The 22,050-nt window shown below is 42.6% G+C and overlaps 1 pseudogene; it reads right to left on the bottom strand.

The window, feature by feature from the left end:
• Positions 1 to 20,783: 20,783 nt before the first annotated feature.
• On the bottom strand, positions 20,784 to 21,787 carry LOC146273436 (zinc finger MYM-type protein 1-like; annotated as a pseudogene).
• Positions 21,788 to 22,050: the final 263 nt, after the last annotated feature.

The raw sequence follows: 22,050 nt of genomic DNA, 5'->3' as shown, positions 1-22,050 counted from the left end.
TGAGTATAATGCTACAAGCTTGGCACACCTATTTTTGGGCAGTTTCTCCCAGTCTTCTTTGCAGGACCTCTCAAGGTCCATCAGGTTGAATGGGATGAATGGCATTTTTAGATCTCCAGAGTTGTCCCGAAGCCACTCCTTTTCTTATCTTGGCTGTGCTTCGGGGTTGTGGTCCTGTTGGAAGATAAACCCTCACCCCAGTCTGAGGTCCAGAGCACTCAAGAGCAGGTTGTCATCAAGGATGTGTCTGTACATTGCTGCATTCATCTTTCCTTGATCCCGACTTGTCTCCCAGTTCCTGCTGCTGAAAAACATCCTCACAGCATAATGCTGCCACCACCATGCCTCACTGTAGGGAAGGTATTGGCCAGGTGATGAGCGGTGCCTGGTTTCCTCCAGACATGACACTTGGTATTCAGGCCAAAGAGTTTAATCTCTGTTTCATCAGACCAAATACATTTGTTTCTCCTGGTCTGAGAGTCCTTCATGTGCCTTTTGGCAAATTACAGACGGGCTGTTATGAGCCTTTTACTGAGGATTGGCTGTAGACATGGTTGTCCTTCTGGAAGGTTCTCCTCTCTTCACAGAGCAACGCTGGAGCTCGGTCAGAGTGACCTTTGGGTCCTTGGTCACCTCCCTGACTAAGGCTTTTCTCCCCCAATCGCTCAGTTCGCTCAGTCAACTCTAGGAAGATTCCTGGTGGTTCCAAACTTCTTCCACTTATCGATGATGGAGGCCAGGGGCGGACTGGCCACGGGGGATAGCGGGGGAATCCCCGGTGGGCGGACAGGGTTGGGATGGACCAAAATACTGTCCCACTTCCATCACCAACTGGCCCCTCCCTCTGACATCGCCGGCACCTCCAACTATTTTCAATTTGACACAGCTTGAACACATATAATTTGCTCTAAGACCGTCTAAAATCACTGACTGACTTTTACACTGCTCCTCGCAATCTGTATGCACACTCATGGTGCCTATTTTTCAAAACATTTCTGAAGTGTCTTCTGAAATGTGTTCTGACGGACTTCGGACGTTCAACGTTATATCAATGTATATATATGATGTAATTTCTTTGTAATCATCCAAAATGAGTGGGCCGGTCTGACAGTAACTCCCAGGCCACTTTTTTCCCCAGTCCGCCCCTGATGGAGACCACTGTGCTCATTGGGACCTTCAATGCTGCAGACATTTTTCCGTACCCTTCCCCAGATCTGTGCCTCGATACAATCCTGTCTTGTAGGTCTAGAGACAATTCCTTGAGTCCAATCAAGTTGTAGAAACATCTCAAGGATGATCAGTGTTAACAGTGTAAGGCTAGGTGTCAACCTGCCCCCACTTCTCATATGCAAAATTTTGAGTTGGAGTTCCTGGACGGTCTCAACTTGATGGCTCTCACACCCCATTCAAGATTTGGTCTGATTGGTTGTCCTTGTGTATAAAGGGAATTGTAATGCATTGTTCAGGGGATTCTTTATCTCCTGAGACCTTCTCCTCAGTTCTCCCTTGTCCTTCTGTCCTACTCTTGCTTTCTCTCTGATTTACAATGATCATGGTAGAGTAGGTAAGATGTAAAGCTTTCTTATTGTAAGATGTTTGCCTTGTAATTGATTTCATTCATTTGCAAAGTTATTAAATGCGTATTTCATTTAACCGTACTTTGACCATTCTTGCTCCGATTTAACCCATAGAGTCAAATACCTGGAATTATATTGGTATTGGCATTATTTGGTTAATGTTAATACACTGTTCAGTTTCCCATCTTCCTTTAAACCCTAGGGGAATTAGTTTTGGTTGTTTCGCTAATATTTAACGCCCTATAACAGGATGGGTCTGAGCTCAATTTTGAGTGTCATGGCAAAGGCTGTGAATAGTTATGTGATGTGCCTTAAATGTGATTTTATTTTTTATAGATTTGCGCGTCAAGAAAGCAGGATCCTGTAATTTGATTGAGTGCGCAGATATATATATATTCTCTTCACTGCGGTGAAATGACCGGTGCTCAGTGCTTTTAAGGATTAACACAAAAACAATCACACCGTCTGAAGGCGTGAAAATGTCTAGAATCTTTCAAGGTGGATGCTCGGCTAGAGCATTCCAGGTTCACCAACATTCAAATATGCGTATTTTATCAGAGAATTTTCAAATTGGAATGTATGACACATCATTTAACAATCTGCACTTTCACAATCTGTAAAAAACAAAGAAATTACTTTGGCCGATAACGGCCCCTTTTCACCAGAATGTGTCAAATATTTTGAAAAATATTCCATGTTCCCCCTTTAACTACCACTGCGTCGACACACCCATTGAATTGACCCATGGCTAATGAATAATTTGTCACAGCATGTGCATGGGGGCTAGCCCAGTGGACACATAAGCTATCTCTTTGTTATATGGGCTAGCAGGCTAGCTGTTAGTGCATCCGAGGGCACAGTGCCGTTTCCAGTGCTGGGAGGGTAACTTTTAAAATGTATTCCACCAAAGATTACAATACATCCCCTAAAATGTAATTTGTAACCAATTCTAATAGATCAGTCTATGTGAGTAAAATATTCAAAATACTTCATTATTATTGATTATTTCAACATTGTTTTACATTTTATAAGTGGTGGATGTAACAATTTCATGTGCAATGGAATTAAGCAGTAGAGATTATGGGTGATTGAGGCTTTGTGTTCCAGTTACTTGTTCGATATAGTGATAGAGAGAATTGCTATCATTTCCCCGGCCTAGGCCAGACCGGGGTTTAGTCTGTTTCTTCCAGGTCCAGTCAACCATTCCATTTCTTCACTCCCTCCCGGTAACTCACCTCACCTGCGGCTCATTCCCTTATCAACACCACAGCTCTTAAACCCCGGATTGTCACCCACTACTCGCCAGTTTGTCGAATCACCGACCCCATGTCTGTATTCCTGGCTTTCCGTGTTCTGGACCAGTCTATGCCTGTTTTTGTGCTGACCTTTGTTCTTGTTCTACCACCAGATCACCGCTTCCAGTCCTCCAGTCCTACCGGTACCCCGCTCCACCATCCACCAGTTACCCTCAACCGTCCTCCCCATCTTTCTCTCAATAAAAGTCTGCGAACATCCAGAACCTTGTGTGTTGTGCGTTTGGGTCCTCAGTACAGCCGTGAAAATTGTCATGTATACATGCAACTGAGTGTGTTAAGGTGTTTGTGTGTGATGAAAGATTTACTGTCTTCATCGGTCTGCAGTAAGTGTGGATGCTCTTACCGGAGCAAAGGACATATCTCAGCAGTGGTAAGTGTGATTATCAGTCAGAAGGCCACTTAATTAAGTAGTAAAATAAGATATTGAGCCATCCATTCTTTAATTAACTACTCAGTCAACCAGACAGGAAGTCGGTCACTTGGTTGGACAGTGTTTCATTGAATCTAATAGAAAGCCTCTTGTGATAGGAAATTGGTGAAAAAGGAGGTTGGAAGATTGGAGGGCAACATATTTTAAAGGAGGAAACCTACATCCTGAAAAGCTAGCCGGCTTTTCGGAAAAGGATAGCCGGCATCCTGAGAAGGTACTGCACCACACAGTCCCTGTTTAAACCTTTCTCTCTCTGTCTCTCTCCCCAGGGTTTCCAGCAGCACTTTGCAGTTAAGGTGGCCTAAGCAACACACGCCTGCCGCCTTAACTACGTTGTCAAACTTTTTAATGAGCGATATCCGCCTTGTTATTCTGTCCTGTTTTCTCCCTTTCATTCCAAACCGTGACCAACGCCAGTCTCCCTTCTCTGCAGAACGCGTTTTTTGAGGAAACCCCCCCACACACACACCTGGTCCACCGGCAAACCCCACCTTACCACCTTAACTAACACATTTTCTGCGGGAAACTATGCTCCCCTATCCAAGGTGCCAAGGAGTAACAGAGCAAAGAGACAAGGATCCACACCCCGCTATACTAGTACAGTCCCTGTTGGAGACTAGTGCAAGATCCATGGCTCCATCAATTAGTGCATTTTATCATGACGGCGAACAAGTTGATATATTTATAGGCCCATGTAATTTTCGCAAAAGCAAAATGCTCATCCAAACAACTTCACTTCTGGGTCCTGACCAATACACTTGCCACATTTCAACTTCATACAATCCCAGGTTCATCAATCAAGCCACAGGCACACATACAGATTTCTGCCTTCGTAGTTAGATACAACTGAAAGTAATTTTGTTTTGGAGTGGAGTCACTAAATAGTATATGATATATAGCCAAAGCATTGAATAAAATCATTGAGCTTGTAGGAAAGTGTGTTATGTAACTGCTTTCTAATTTCAAATGTAAAAGTTGTTTTCATTTAGAAACAATATTTGTCTCCTGTCTAGTCTGGTAAAAATCACGAAAGCCCATTACAAGCTATATACCTATGTAGGTCTCCATTACTATTTCAATTGTAACACCTTCATAAACCTACAGTGATGAACCATGACTCCTGAAATGCCATTACCTATAGGAGGCAGAGAATGAACAATACTGTACATGAGTATGGCCTTCACACACACACATACTCATACAAGATATCTATCGGTGTGCATTTAAGTGTGAATGTGTGCAATTTCCTTGTGTGTATGTTGGCTTAAATGTATTCAGCTCTGCACCTTGGCCTGTGCTAGGCTGAATCGAAAATGCCTTATCAGATAAGTGGTGGCAGACAGGCTTGAATTCACAGAAGAGCTTCAAGTCAGCTCTTATTGATATTCATATAGACTGGCCTGGGAATGAACACACATTCTCTCTATCCCTCCTATTTCTATTCTTTCTATTCTCCATTTTCCCTCCTTACCATCTATTTCACCACTCTAACATCGGACTTGCTGATTTCTTTATCTTCTTTCTTTCCTCTCTTCTCTCTTTCTTTGCATCTTTCTCCAATGGCAGACTGCACAGGCAAGCCTTTCTCCCTGCCTCTCATCATTTTTTAAATTATATTGACAGTCTCTCACTTTTTATTTTTCACCGTTCTTATAATTGACAGTTTATAGGATGCTTTATCCCTTTTTCCCCACTTCCGTTATTCTCTCCTCTCCCATTAGACAGGTTTAAGGTTAAGCTTATTTTGACTACAGAGTCATAGCCTTGCTCACCTGGGTAATAGCCAATTGAATTTGCGCATCAGTCCTATTCTGTGGATAGGTGGAAGAAGGTTTCAATAGGGATGCTTTAGTTTGCAATGGTTTTCTTTTATAAAGCAATGCACCTAAGGTAGATTGGGGTGAATTAATTGCCATTTCAAATGTATTTTAATCTTGTTGTGTATTGTATTGAATGTAAGTTTAAATGGTTAGCTGGCATTCATTAAATATCTGCTTTGGTAGGAATAGGAACAGAGGAAAAAATGTCAGACTGTCTTTCTGCAAAATTGCTGAAATGTATGCATGCACGATTGTTCTCACACACACACACACAGACGATGTAATGTGACAAACAATTTTTCAAGTTTTCAGTGATGCGGTTCAATACTACTCATGCTGTTGCACCTAACGGTAACAAGATTGAGTGACCAAGGAGATAAAGTAAGGAAAACACAGATTCTTGCAACACTAACCCATAACAAAGTATAACTACATATCCATTTATTTGTAACTACAGTTTTGTTACCTTAGTATTGCTATACAGTTGCATGGTCATTTTTGTAACCTTAACATAAAGTTTCCTATGTGCTGTCCTTAACAAACTGCATTTGTGGTAATAGGTAAAAGGTCAAGATTTAGATTTTGGTTTAGAAACAAAGCTGGCAGAACAGGCAATGCTGACAAACCATTTTCTTTGCTATGTTTTGTCAATCTTCCGGCCAAACTGTGTTGTTTCTCACTCCTCTCTAAGATCAGAGAGAGCATTTCAGAGACAGGTTCTTCAGGTTCTCTTAAATGAGTGCCCCGGTAGCTCACCGGATAAGAGCGCATGTAGGGCAGGGTTCCCCAATTAGATTTCCAAAAGGGCCAAATTTGGTCAGGCATGCCAAGCCAAGGGCCAATGTTTTTTTGTTTGGCGACAGTTTTATGCGCTGATGTTACCTCTATTATGATTTTATAATTATTAGTGGTGGTGTTGGGAGTCACACGAGAACAATTTACTCTTGAAACAAAATTAGTCCAAAACCGACTATTTAATTATGAAATGCCCCTGGAGCATATTCTGTGCAAACAGTCAGCAAACAAAAAGTCAAGCAAACACAACAGACAGCTGTTCCATGTCGGTTCGGTCACAGGACGAGTCTATTGCTAGTGAGAATGCTTTTCCTCAAATCGGTGAGTAGACTGGAAAAACACTCCTCCGCTAAAACTTAGGCAGCCATGTCAAATGCACATTGTTTAATTAACTCGGCATCGGCAAATGGCTTCTTAGCACTTGCAAGCTTCCAAAAATCGAGGCAGCTGTTGCGCTCTCTTGTGCCGATGTTGTTTTGCACATAGTTAAAACCGAGTGCTTGTATGATGTTAACATGCTTGTAATTTGTTCAGATATTTCTGGGTAGTTTGCATAAAACTAGCAGCATGAATAGAGTTAAAGCTGTCAGCGAGGGCCAGACATTTGACTTTTGCGGGCCGGATCTGGCCCGCGGGCCGCTAATTGGGGTTGGTTGATGTAGGGTGAGGACTTACCGCAGTGACCTGATTTAGAAGCTGCCTCAAAATCCAGCCTTGGCCCCTTGCTGCATGTCTTCCCTCTCTCTCTCTCCCTGCCTTTCCTGTCACACTTCACTCAAAGACTGTCCAATATAGCATGCCAAAAATACATATCTTAAAATGATCCTTGTCATACACACACACACAAATGCTTAAGGCCTGTTCCAGAGCTGCATAACAGCATTACTCCCACTCCACTCTCACCAAATCCAACAGAAAATGAGTGGCACTTTGTCACGAAAAACCAGTGCCTTCCCAAGGTAGAAACACTCACGTTGGGTGAAAGGAGTTAGAGGTTGGGAAGGTTAAGTGCCTGAAATAAACTGGTAAGTGTTGCAGAGAGACTGTCACCTGCAGCTGATGGAGTTTTAAATGTCTCTGTGCATTTATCTTTCTTGCTCGGCACTGTTTAGCCTGAAGTAGTTTGAGAGCTGAGGAATTAAGTCATGTTTCTTAAATATGACTTTGGAGGTGGCTTAGAGAGGAGGTTGATTCATTTTGTAGTGCAGAAGTCCTCATATCAAGAGGAACATATCAGCTCTATTATGACAAGGTCCAACAACCCAATCCTCCAGCAAAGAAATCACCTACAATGAAGAGGGGAGGGACGCCAAACCTACTCTGCATGTTATGGCACAACAAACAACCAAATGGTTCGAAGTTCATCTGGCCTCCTCCACACCTACTATATTTTTGGTAGAGCTCCATAAAAAGGGAAAATAGGCTTAGTGAATTAGACAGCCGAAACCATAGTATACCCTATACAAGACTATTTAAGAGTATAACAATGATGGAGCTGTATATGTGATTATGTTTATTTGCTTTTTATGTTTTGTTTGTTTCATCTTCCTGCAAGCTAACCAACTCATTCTTGGTCATTCTAGAAATGGCTTGAATAACCCTTTAACTAGATTTGGGGAATTAACTAATCTTTTAACAACATGGACATTTTAATAACAATACCATTATATTGATGACATGTCAGTGAGAGACTAGAGAAAGTAGACCCCACCAGATACCCTTTTATTGGCCATTAGCCTTTGACCACTGACCAAGATTGCTCCCATATTCTGAATCTCATTAAATCAGACGAGGAGCTCACCTTGGAGTCCAATTCAACTAAGAAATGTTACCGCACATGCTGTCAGAATGGAATCCAAAATACAATTTCAAATACTAAAATTGACCTGTTGAGGATGCTTCATCATGTTATACTCTGATCTACGTTTAGTAAATAATTCATTGTTTTAGACTATTGTATTTTTACTTTAATATTAGTATTTCCCTTAACTGTCAAGACTCATAACAGGACTCAAAAGGGTGCTAAAGGGACTCAGGCAGAGGTTCAAGGGGCAGGCAAACAGAGGATCAAAACACAGCAGGGTCGATATCCAGGCTCTTTGACAAGGATTTCAAAAGGTTGGGACGAACTAGCAAACGGCATAGAACAGACTGGCATCAGAATGGCTTCCGAGAAGCCTTTCCATTCACTAAATCACAGTCCATTGTGGGTGTCAGATTTTCATGCTTTATTCATGTTTTATTAATGTTGTGTGCATGTTTCAGTTGAGTGTTGTGGTTCCATTTATGAGGTTTGTTAATTGATGTGTATGGGACACAGGCCATGAAGGCACTCTTCTCTGGCGTCTTGTCTATTAGTGTACATATTTTGTTAATTATTCATAGGTTCAGTTAGTTAGCTACATTGCTAAATTGGTGTCAGAAGTGGGATGGTGTACCCACATGGGATGGGTAAAGAGATTGCAGACCTTGAAGAAGACATTGAGCCGACTCGGTTACACCTAGAGAAACGGAGGCAGTGGCAATGGAGCATTCCGGCAGAAGACCGTTGTTTCACACTGACGGGTCCAGCATGCCATGGCTTCGTCACCCCCAAGAGGTTGGGAGTGGAACCACAGACCACACTGCCACAGCTTTAAGCATCCAACCAGAACTGTCTGGGGCATCTCCAAAGGCGAGTGTTAGGGCCAACCTGCCCTGTTCCACCACCATGCCTAGAACACCAGTGGAGGTACCCAAGTACAACGGAGACATTCCAGGAGCCATATCTCTACTAGTTCCAGCTGGAAGTGTGGTATGGTGGTTGGGGCAGCAAGAAAGCTGCCACTCATCTGGCCCTGGCGCTGCAGGGGAAGGCGCTGCAGATGCTCCTGGACTGACCCCTGCAGAACAGTAGAACCTCGAGACATTGACCGGGGCCCTGGAGAGACGGTCAGCTAGTCAGCTGTCGCCACCGGGAGGGAGAGAGTCTGGGTGCTTTCGCCCCGGACATCCAGCTTAACACCCGCCAAGGCTATCTGTCGTTCAACGCCGCCGCATGAGAGGAGCTGGCCCTCCATGCATTCCTGAAGGGGCTTATCCCAGAGCAACTATGCCACCATGCCCAGATCCCTTGATGGAGCTCTTCAAGAAGTTGTAGTGCAGAGGCATTGCTCTGCACTCAGGTCGCTCCACGGCAAGTCCCTTCCACATGTCTGGGTCGTTTACTCTGATGAGGAAGGTGAAGAGGCCAAGACAGCCTGTCAGGTGGAGTTTCAGCAATGGCCAGCCTCAGCTGGGCACCATCAACCTCGACCCACTAGCCGGTGCTATCGCTGCGACGATCCTGGTCACATTGCCTTTGACTACGTAGCACCAATCGCTAGAGGACCTCAGTAGACAGGAAAAAACGATGGGGTGGGGCGGAGAGGGGCCCACCATCCAATCGTTGCCCCCTCCCTTGAGCCAAGTCCCGGTGATTGGTTGATGCGCAGTGCGCATACTTGAGAACTATGCAGGCATCTTTGCAGCAAAGGATGAGGACTGTAGGCGGACAGGGTTGGTTCAGCATGCCATTGAGAACAGTACTACCCAACCCGTCTGCCTGCGGCCTCATCGGCCGGCCCTCATGAAACCTTGTGACAGGCCGCAGAGGACACTATTAGAGAGATGGCTGCTGCCGGGGTAATTGAGTCCTCTGTCAGCCATCCTGGTTTGGAAAAAGGATGACAGCTAGCAGTTCTGCGTAGACTATCGGCATCTCAATGCTGTGACTAAAAAAGACTCTTACCCACTGCCTCGTATAGATGATGCCCTTGACCACATTGCAGGCATTAGTTCCCTCGACCTCGATCTGCTCAGTGGCTATTGGTAAGGGGAGTTGGCCCCCAACGCAAGACCAAAGACTGCTATTACCATCGGACAGGGGCGGTGGCAGTTTTGTGTCATGCCGTTAGGACTTTGTAACGCACCGGTGATGTTTGAACGGCTGGTGCATACCAGCAACTTTGACCGGGCCCAGGGTAGCCTGCAAAAGGTATTCGAAGCCATTCGTTGGGCTCAGTTGAGGTTAAACCGTTAAACCATGAGGGAACACAGCTCCTGGCCCATGTCAGCGTCTGTGAACTGCGGAGCTTCTTGGGCCTGGCTTTCTACTACCTCCGTTTTGTCCAGGACTTCGCCACAATTGCCAAACCCCTCCATCAGTTGCCCGACAAGGGACAGCCTTTTGACTGGGACAATGTGTGTGCCGCAGCCTTCACCCAACTCAAGGCTGACCTCAGAGGCTTCCACCTGGGCCTACCCGGATGCTCAACAGCCCTTCATTGTGAACAGCAACGTAGGGGTTTGTGCTGTACTGTCCCAGAGTGTTGGGGCAGCAGTAGTCTACTTTAGCCGCACCCCGAGCGCCAATTCCAGCCGTATCTGCAAGGTAGCCATTTTGTTGTGTGAATGATCATGCTTCTCTTGCCTAACTGTTGAACTTTAAGAACCCTGAGGGCCAGCTAGCTCGCTGGCTGTAGGCCCTACAGGAATACGACTTTGAGATCCAGCATTGAGCAGGGCGGTTGCATGGTAATGCTGACGCACTCTCCAGCTGGCCCTGTGCAGCCTTGGACTGCCGGTATTGCCAACGACAGGAGGAGCGAGACCAGCCACCGAAGGTTGCAGCCATCCAGACCACTGGCAGCGAGGGGTGTTTCCCGTGGACCTCAAGTCAGCTGCAACAACTCCAGGAGGCCGATGCAACTCTGGCAGTGGTAAGAGTCTGGCTGGAGACAGGGTGACGTCCTGAATGGGCAGAATATATTCTTGTTCTTGTTTTATAATTATCCATTGTAAATAAGAGTTTGAACATAAGTTCTGACCTTGCCCACATAGGAGTTTGAGTTAGAGTTGATCCTGGATTGGATTCGACATTTGATGGCGAGCTACAACCCAACGGAGAAGAACTACAGAGAATTGCATGCAGAAGATTGAGAGACTTTGTACAACACACACACACCAGTCCATTCTGCAGTGTGGTAGGGTGTGCATACCGGTCCTAGGTATGCACTAGGTAACGTTAAGATTTGTGTGTTGACTACATTGTTATTTAGACCATTGACATTTTTTTTCTTTGGTTACCCGGGTAACATTTAAAAGGGATTCATTTAAAAGGTAATGTTTGAAAAGGTAACATTGCATAGGTATTATCCGAAAGAATAATACAACTGAATAAATACGTTGCGTTAATAGATAAATTAAATAAGAAAGTAATAGATAATAAATAGCCGTTAATACATAATATAATTAAGCAATAGTTAGATAATTAAATAGTAACAAATAATAATAGTAATAAATAGTAAATGGATAATAACAAATGGCTTAATAATTAATACATGAATTACATGCATGAATTGCATTACAAAAAAACCCAATTGCGATTCAAATGTAAATCGACTTTTCCCCCCACCCCTAGTTAATATACTGAAAATGTCAAATCGAGATGGTGCTGCTGTCTGTCCCATTGACATACCATTCAAACAGGTTGATAGCTGTGGGTTTTTTGGAACTATAGCGAGCGCTACGTGAACAAAGTGATCGCGTGTCGGCGAGATCAGTGTCGTAACTCTTTTTCTATGGCTCTGGTGTTGGCTAGCACTGAAGTGACAAAAACGTTGTATTCTCTTAAACCGTGCAAAAGAACGTAAATTCCAATACAAGTAACGTACTTGTGACCAAGACAAATATTTTGACACCGACTTTGAATATGTAGTGCAATACAGTATAGAGTTTTAGGGGTGGGAAAATAATTAATATATAAATATATGAGATAATAGTGTGCCTTACTGACACAAGCACACCCAATAAATATGTGAAATTACAATAGGTTGTGTTCAAGCACACCTAATTACACAACACAATTGCACACATCAATTACATTCCAAGAAGCAAAAGACAAGAGTGTTATCAGAGATGTGGAAAGAGGGGTTAAGGAGTTATCTTTCTATTCTGTTATAATGATCTAACATGTACACTCATACTCATTAACACACTATTCATTCACACATCCTTTTCACAGAACCCAATCTCAATATCCAGAATCACTTATTTGAACAGTTAAAAGGTGAAAGAAAAAATGAATGTAAAAATCCATAATTGGGGGGGGGGGGGGGGTTCTTTTCTTTTGTCTGGAAGTGTATTTGTTGTTCATGTTCAAATTGTTTGATTACTTATTATAATTTGATTGACCATCGATAAAATTATCACTTTGTAGAAATATTACCTGTTTGCTTATGTTATGTTGGCTAGCATCATAACAGTAAAAAGTGTGAAATAGTAGTGTGAAAAACTTCCAATCAAAATTTTCCCAAACACATTGCACAGTTGGCAACGTCAAAATAAGCCCTTCAAAAATGCCCATTAATTTGTCCATTTGACGAAAGTCAGAAAGTAGATAACTTGTTTCAGAAGTTTATAGATTCTGTAGAAATTGTTTTCATGAAGCAAGCATTGTCATTATTTTGTTAAGGATATGCCTTTGAGCTTTGGACAATAGTCAAGTATTCTTCTGTTCACCCAATAAATTTTACTCAGGCGCTGGGCTTTTATTTTTAGTGAAGCAGTACATATTACAGGCAAACATTAAACCAAATCTACCATTCCACAGTTGACCATGCACACACTAACGCTGACCACAGCAAAGCTACTAAACACACACCCTCTCACAGATCCACAAACATGTTTGATAGCCTCTTGGCAGTGAATACAAGGGGACAGACCTAAACAGTGGAGGGTCTGGACTCTGTTCTCTCGGTAGCACTATAGCACCTGCCTGCAAGTAAGGACAGGTAGACACCGTGGGCCTGGAGAGAGAGAGCTGCATAGGATAGAAATTACTAAAATAAGTTTTCAGTGGAAAAGGTTTTAGTCTTGGCTAGCACATCACTTCTCCCCATCTGGGTTTTGTATTGCTTTGCCTTTATGAAGTTTGACATTATTTTGTGAATAATCTTTGCAAAATCTATCAAGGTCTTGTGCAGTCTTTTTGAGGACTGTGTTTTAGTAGAAAAAGACAAAAACGTTAAACACAATTAAAAGGGTATCATTGTAATTGTTTAGGTAACTGCAATTGGACACAATATCAGGTTACTCTGAAAGCCATAGAGACAAATGTGCATTGACAAAGAAGCTTACTACTGAAGATTGGAACTGAATTTCAAATTCTGTCCTTTATCTCTTTCAAACACACACAGACACATACTGTACACAAAGACATGAACACACACACACACACAGGTATGGTAATCCTACATAAGGGTAATCCTTGAGTGCTCTGTTGCTTGCTATAATTTGCTGTTGTGACAAAACTCACTAGTGCTTTCCCAGGAGGGGAACATAGACACACACAAAAAATGCAAATTTTGTACCATATTACTATAGAGTTCCAAATTACTAATGTGTCAGACAAACACACAAACTTGGATACTCTATAGCACATAAGGATACACGGTGTCAGTACGTTTCCATGATGGTATCAATTTGAATCTAGCTTTATTCGGATAATGCTCATTTTTGGGGCAACTGCTATTATCCTAATATGGCAGTGAATAAACCGAATCATTGGCCAAAAGCATGTCATATCCCAGTACTCCTATACTCCTATTCGCAGTACTCCTATTGTCATCATACACGAAATGTAGAGGGATGTAGCTTCACCTTGCTCTCCGTTCACCGTCTTTCTCTAAATGTTGATGTTGTTGTTGGTAGTGGTGAAGAGGTAAAGCGGAAAGGGCTGTATCACCACTAGTTGTAATGAAAACAGCGCCACGTATCGTACTGGGATATGACATGCTTTCGGCCAATGATTTGGTTTATTCACTGCCATATATATTTGGATAATAGCAGTTGCTCCAAAAATTCGCATTATCCAAATGAAGCTAGATTTGAATTTATCCCACCATGTAAATGCAGTGACTAGTGCTGTGCTAAGAATATTCATGATCAGGAAAGTGACTAAAACCACGAGAGAGAAAGGGGCAAAAACCAAGGAGAAAAGAGTGAAGGAACAACAGTGATGTATGGAACGATGACAAATAACCCTTGCAGCCCACCATGGACAAACAGTAACCCTGGCAACTGTTCATCAAAGTTTTTTTTCCTCCCTACATTGCCTATGTACCATGTGACACCCTTTTTTGAAGCACATGTAGACAAGATGTTAATATTAGCGCTGTGTGATGCTTGGCAAAACAGCTTACAGGCTGGGATACAGACCATTGCAGCACATTATGAGTACCCTACCCCACATTTCCCTCCCTAAATTATACATCGTTATTGATGGACTCTTAATGGACCTTAGATTGGGAATAAATGGGAGTACTCAGCGAAAGCTACCCATGTTATATTAGGGGCCCGTGTGTCATTCTATTCAACATTCTTATGTTTAAGTGGTAACTGCACAGCACATGCTCTTATGTGTTAATTTGAGTCTTTAAAAATTTTATTGTGTACAGGGCGTCCAGATTTGAGGACGGTTGAATTGCTATTATTCTGTATCTAGTCACAATTTGCAGGAGCAGTTGTTAATGATATGATGAATGCTTTGTGCAGTGAACAAAGGAGCATCAAGAATATTTGTTGTTTGTGGTTTATAGGATAATAAGGCACTCTCTGGAAGGAGAAATACATTTTTCTTTTCAATATTTTATTTCTATAGGTTCATGTTATCGACAGGTATCATCTTTTTACCTGTCATATACAGTTATGAACGCAATGATCATGTTATGTCCTACTTATGAAGTCTTACATAATGGCATTCTAAAGTTGACATTATGTGGCAGATTAGAAACTCATAACTGTAAATTAAATACTTTCTTTGCAAACTCACAACTGACCGCATCTTTACAACCAAAAACTGTGAACTTAGGTGGTGTTTGTGTGGGGTTGAGGATTGTTGCAAAAGAGATATAGTCAGTTTGACTAATATACACAGAATTCTTTAGAAATTATTCAACAAGCATTTACCAATTGTGATTGAGAGAGGAACATTTGACAAGCGCCACATTTTATTGAAACAGGTGACATTGCGGTTCCAGGGTATGCCATTTGTCATAAAATGATGACTTCAAAAGACGCAATCTGCTGCTCTTTGGAGCCAGGCAGCTGTTGTGTCAGTGACTTTTGACAGACTTTCGCTACGACAATTTTCATTTTATATTCCAGAGGGGAGGGACATATCATCCCCTCTGAGGGGATATACCACCCTCTCTGCGTTACAAGGAGCCCCGCACTTTTCAGCGGTTGATGGGCCAAGTGCTCCTGCCCCACAGTGAGTATGCTGCTACATTTCTTAAAGTCTTTGTCATTAATTTTGAGTGTTGGGACTCTCATCTCTGCAGACTGCAGGCCTTCCTGGATGCACTGAAGGAAGTGAGCCTCACTGCCAACCCAAGGAAGTTCAGGCTGGGCTACAAGGAAGTGGAGTACCTCAGGTACCAGATCGGTCATGGTCCTGTGAAACCCCAGGAGAAGAATTTTGCCACTTTATCAGACTGGCCGCGGCTCTCATCCAAGAATTAGGTGAACTACTTTTTGGCTAGGCCAGCTATTACCAGCATTTCATTCCTAACTTTGATCCTATGGCAGCTGCCCTGACTAATCTGACCCGGGCCAAAATAAACACTGCTTTCACCCTGTCTTGGTCACACCAGACTTAACCATGGATAGGGTGGTTCATACAATATCATACTTGGGTAAGGTCCAGTCCTCTCCCTGGTGATGTATGGAGACGAACATTCCATTCTCTTCATTAGCAGGAAGTTTTTGGAAGTTACACTCAACCATTTTTCTGAATGGAAATGGGTATCATTGATGCTTTGGACTTCCTCATATCCACAACCAGCTCCCTTGTTGAGCTGCAGATGGTTCTGCTCACACCATATGACAACGTTACCCACTACAGCCTTGTACTCAGTCTCATCACCCTTGTTGATACTTCCAACTACAGCAGTCATCAGAAAACGTCTGAAGATGGCAGGACTCGGTGTGGTAGTTGAAGTATGTGGTGTAGATTGCGAAAAGGAAAAGAGAAAGGACAGTACCCTGCGGGCCCACAATATTACTGACCAGAATGTCCGACACAGTGTTGAGGACGCACATACTGTGGTCTCAGGAAGCCAACAATCCAGGACACAAGGGCGGCATCCACCTGTATCAACTGAAATGAAATGGTGGTGTCCTGAATAGTGGAGGCTGGTAGGTTAACAGGAGGGGTCCAAGAGAGGACTGACAATGGGCCGTAGCTGTTTCAGCAACAGTCTATCAAGGGTCTTCATTATGTAGGGAGGTCAATACCACCGGTCTGGAGTCCATGAAGTCACAGGGACGTGTCGTCTTTGGCACAGGAACAAGGCAAGATGTCTTCCACAGAATGGGAACCCTTTGAAGACTCAAGTTGACAACATGGTGGATTACTCCACATAGCTGGGGGGCCAGGAGACTTGTTAGAGTGAAGTCTCATCAGCTGTATTCCTATCTGGTCAACTGTAGGGGTGCAACAATTGAACCACGGTTTGTTTTTCATTGTGGTTTATGGGTCACAGTTTTGGTTTGTTTAGCACATCCTCTGCCAGGAACCTTGGGGTTACCATGGATGATGAGCTCTCCCTCACGGCCCACATTGCTGCGGTCTCCCAATCATGCAGATTCACCCTCTACAACATCCGGAAGATCAGGAGATACCTGTCTGAGCACTCCACCGAGCTGCTTGTCCAAGCACACGTCCTCTCCAAGGACTCGCTGCAACTCGCTGCTCGCCGGTCTCCCAGCATGCGCAACCCGCCCTCTTCAGAGGATTCAGAACGCAGCAGCCCGCCTGGTCTACAATCTACCCAGACGCTACCACGCTCCTCATCTCCCTCCACTGGCTACCCATCACGGCCCGTATCAGATTCAAGACCCTGGTACTGACCTTACGAGCAGTGAACGGGACTGCACCCGACTATATCAAGTCTCTCCAGCAGCCTTACACCCCCACCCGCCACCTACGGTCTTCTTCAGACAACCGCCTGGTGGTCCCACCGTTCAGGACCGCCCGGTCCCAACACAAGCTCTTCTTCTGCCTGGCCCCCCAGTGGTGGAATCAACTCCCCAACTTCATTAGAGACACTGACTGTCTCTCCACCTTCAAAAGAAGGCTCAAGACGCACTTGTTCCGGGAGTACAATGGTACAAGTTGCTAGTTTCCTCAAGGATGACAATGACTCTTGCTTAGAGACTTGTTGCTGTTGTTGGTTAGTGGTAACTGATTTTAACAGTTGTACTCGCTGCAAATTTTATTTTTTTACTGTTGCTTGCTTTTCTACAGGTATACTTGCACTTAGAGATTCATGTTGTTTTATTGTAACTTGCTTAACTACATGCTCTTATGGTTCTTTGGCACTTATTTTTTGGTTGTTCACAATATGTGCTTCATGTTTTGGCTACCCGCAATCCTTTGGGGCTATCTTGTTATTATTATCAGTGACCCATGCACTTTGTAAAGCTCTCTCTTGGAAGTCGCTTAGGATAAAAGAGTCTGCTAAATGAATAAATGTAAATGTAATGTAAATGCATTAGGGGGGAAGAAAAAACACACAACCATTTCAGTGTTTTTCAGTGTCTCTGTATTTTCTCTGTGTGAATAACAGAGGGTTTTCACCGATGTCACATTCTGGGCAGTAAGCCGGATGTGCGGCCATTGTGGAGGCACTCGGTTTAAATAACTGGACGGAGTTCAATGGAGTATTATGCGCTTTGGATACTTTAAGTGAATGTTGCCATGTCCAAACAACCGAAAAGCTCATCAAAATACGTCCAAGATGCAAAGGCATATAGGGAAGGACTTGGACCACAAGAAAATTTGCGATATTTCGAGAAATTACGATTTATTGGCGGTGTAGATCCCTATGAGTTAGCTCCCTTTTGGATCCTTGACGACCCGGTGATTCTTCCTTCAATTGCATATCCCAATATAGTCAACTACCTGGCGTACCTAACGTCTTTAACCAACCTAACCTTGACTGTATGATATCATTGCGAAACTCAAGGTGTAGCCAAGTGACTCTCAATCCAGTTTTTTCCCTGGTAGATCTTGGTTGAGCATTGCCAACCACAAGCGCTTCCTTTACATTGATAATCTCTGACATTCCTCTACCTGGTTTTTAATAACTTTTGGAAGTTGATAATATTGCATATGTTTTTCTCGATCTGTCCTATTCTGCCGTGCAAAGGCAAAAGACCGTAACTTCAATTTTGTCGAAAATTATATTTTTTCATTTTCGGAACAGTTAAGGTCTGCTTTATCATGTGGCCAAATATCTTAAATTAACTTGTCTGTTTTTCAGAGAAAATAGGTTTTTGTTTTAACCGTAACTTCCAAAAGCCTACTTTGGCATTAGAAAGCCAATGCAGAATGCCGTAACATCAGATAAGGTTCTTTGCCTTTGTTTTGCGGCACTCAAAAACGTTCAAATGGAGTTACGCGTTTCACTTTAACTAATACGTAACCTAGCAACAACAAACACATCTAGCATTACCCTAGCCTACTCGCTGGCATTCAACACATAACATCACAAACATGAGTTGTTTGTAAGTATCCTACCCTGGCAGTTCAATCAAAAACACTCTTGTCTTGTGACAGGTATCCACGTGTATGTTAAATTGGTTATAATATACAGAGTTTATATCGTGATAAGCAACTAAGTGAGCAAAGAAACGGAAGTTACTGTATTTTGCCTTGGCATGACCACTTACTATAGACTATAGTATACGACTGTAACTTAAAAATAGGGGTCAAAAGTGCAGTTTAAGATCAACATAAAAAAAAAAAATCTAATTTAGATGATGTGTAATCACTAAAACATCCCACTGCTAGATTTCCAGTGTCCCACCTAAAATACATTTGGCACGACAACTACTTGAAAGTGCAAAAACTTTGAAGTCGTTTTTCTCAGCTCTACTCTTCGGCGAGTTACGGTCTTTTGCCTTTGTAGGGCAGTATTGGTACAATCTGAAACACGGCAATAATTAACCATTTTCCTTGACGACATTCGGTATATACTTCAGTCCCTGTGCTTTGTTGTGATGCGGAGTGCCTCCAATATGGCGACTTCCGGTCTGATGACGCACCGTGAAAACCCTCTATTGTCTTACATCCAGAGATTTGATAACATATGAAATAAACTTTATTTCTAAAGCAAATCTTTCTCAGGCTATTTATGGCAAACATAAAAATTCTTCAATATCTGTTTTTCCATCCATTAAGGAGTAGCATTGCACATATGCAGTGGCGGTTCTAGACATATTTTACTGGGGGGGCCAAGGCGGGGCCAGTGTTTAATCACAGGTGCACAAGAAACGGAAACAAATGATATTTAAACATCAAATACTTTAAATTTGCTTTATTTCAACAAAACTCCACATCAGCTATTGTAGCTATCAGAGCCAATGCTGAAATGTGTAACATAAGTAACATTTGAAATAAAGTAAAATCACATATTTAAAAAAAACAGTATTTTGACCAAATAAAAGGGTACAACAATGTGTCATTTCTATTTATGGAAGCCAGTGCAGTGGTACTGTGAACAGTTGAGAGTGATTACTTTAGTATTTGAATAGGCGGAATTCTGGATCAATTACATTTTTATCAAATATAGATGCATAGATTGCTGTCATGCATAGATTGCTGTCATTTTTATCATAAATATTGCCATAGTGATATTTGATTTACTACTATTAAGATCGAGGGCCTTGGCCCTTCTGGACTCTATACTCAGGACACCAAGATCACTGAGTCTCTCATCAGTAGTGGTGGAGCGCAGGAAGGTTTTTATTAGTTTCAAAGTGGAGAAACTGCGTTCGCAAGAGGCAGAACTTACTGGAAGTGTAACGGCAATCTTGCACAGTCTAAAGAGTTCAAAGAAAACTTCTCTGTATGGCTCAATGAAACATATCAGCTCAACTGTGGCTTCTGGATTTCACCTCTCTGTATTTTTCGATCCAAAATGCTCTTAAATTGATGGAGCTGATGCCCTAAATCCTCAATGTTTGCATTATACAAACGGCCAAATGAAAATACAGCGCTGTCCTTTAGAAAGGCATCACTCTGGGGCCTGAGACACTGTATGCTTCTCATGAGCTCACAGTTGGTATTGGAGAAACGCCTATTCAACTCATTAAGCATGCTGTCAATGACGGGATAGAAAAATGAAGTGCGAAACATATCTTTATCACGTTCCAGCTCTCTCTGACCAACAGTGCTTAGTGTGCAGTAGCCACTGAGTCTAGAGCTCAGCTTTTTTGACGTTTTGCCACTGACTGTGTTGCAGCATCACATTGCTCACAGATATTCAGTGCTTCATCCATAGCTTCACCATATCAAAGAAAGACTCCTGCCTGTAGTCTTTCAAAGTCTGGACTAAAGCATTTATCAAGTCAACAGCATTTGACAGATCAACAGTTGGTAACTGTAACATGTCAAACAGCAGCTTTGTCTCCACAAACAACTTACGCAGCGTAACAAGATGCACAACACATTCAAAGTCAATCTGAGCCCGGGCCTCAACACTTCGCTCATCATGATGTTCTTTAGCCATCTCTTGAAGTAATCGTTTAAGGGCAGGTAGAGTGTCTGTAATATTACGTAGAGCTAGAAATCGGCATGCCAATCGTGTGCCGCTTAAAAGTTGGAGCTCTCTTGTACGGCTATACATTTCTCTTTGCAGAGACAGACATTTTGGGTGCACATATGAGCCAGATATAAAAATATAGAGCCTTGTAACAAACAAAAAAAATCCTCTGTTTCTGGGACATCTTTGACTACATCGACTAACACTAAGTTGAGTCAGTGTGCACTGCAATGGATGTAGAAGGCAAATTTAGCCTGTTCTTTGATCCTTGCCTGAACCCCTGAATGCTTACCACTCATAACAGCAGCACCATCATACGCTTGGCCTACAAAGTTATTTTTGTAGTCTAAACCTAGCGCTCGAGCTCCAGTGAGTGCACTATTTTTCCAGTAAGGCCTGCTGCATCTAGCCTCTCTGCAGATTCAAAATGGAGAAAACTCTCCTTGATAGCCCCATTGTAATAGCACCTGAGAATGAAAGAAATCTGTTCTTTTTTTTAAACATCCTTCGTTTCATCTGCCATGATGCTGAATACCACACTGTTTTTCACTTTGTCTATGATTTCAGACCGAACCATTTCTGCCAAACAACCCAAAACCTCAGTCTGGATGATGTTGCTTGTGTATTTTCCATTGTGTATGGAGGTTAATCTTTTCTTAACAACTGGGTTATGGTTAGCAACTGTGCTAACAATTTCCCTGAAGTTCCCTTTGTTATTGGACTTCTCAGATTCATCATGTCCTCTTTGCTCAAGTTTTGTGTAGCTGTAAGTAACAGCACTTCCCCAATTGTTTTAATGTATGCACGATTTTCTTTTACTTGTTTAGTGTGTTATTTGTTAAGGATATCTGCCAGTGTTGCATCAGTTGTAACAGACCTTTGATAATCCCTCCATGCTATCATTGCATACTTTTTCATGTACTGAAAAACCTGCATCTCATCTTTAAAACAGGCTGATACTGTTGATTACTTTACTGAGTTTGCTAAAATATTTAAACAAAGCAAGACCAGACATTTACATACTAGATTTTCTTATCGGAGTGAGGAACAACAGTAACACAGTTACGTGCAATAAAATCACTTTACGAGATGAAATCGTTTTGCTTACCTTAGTCTCTTGCAACAAGACATTAAGTAGCGTTAGGTGCTCTGTTGACTTGTTACTGCCGTTCTCATTCTCATCTCGCATGTGATGAGGCAAGGCAGTTTTTGGATGCATCGCCCTAATTAATCCGTGAAGAATGCTGAGTCATATTAGTTCCACTAGCGCATAAAATCGTAATAACTTTTTCAATTTTTTTCTTTTTCATTTTCAGTCAGCTCAGGGGGGGCCGGGACATTTCTACAGGGGCCCTGGCCCCTGTCGGCCCCCGTGTAAAACCGCCCCTGCACATATGTGATTGTTCGAATGCGGGTCTCACAGCATAACGTTGCATTTATGCAATTTCGAACATTCCAATTTAATGTTTTCCAATAGACAAA

This window comes from Hypomesus nipponensis, chromosome 9, assembly GCF_054491055.1.
Source record: "Hypomesus nipponensis isolate SF chromosome 9, ASM5449105v1, whole genome shotgun sequence".
Lineage (NCBI taxonomy): Eukaryota > Metazoa > Chordata > Actinopteri > Osmeriformes > Osmeridae > Hypomesus > Hypomesus nipponensis.
Note: the sequence above shows the minus strand (reverse complement) of the source record. Positions and strands in the feature narration are given on the sequence as shown.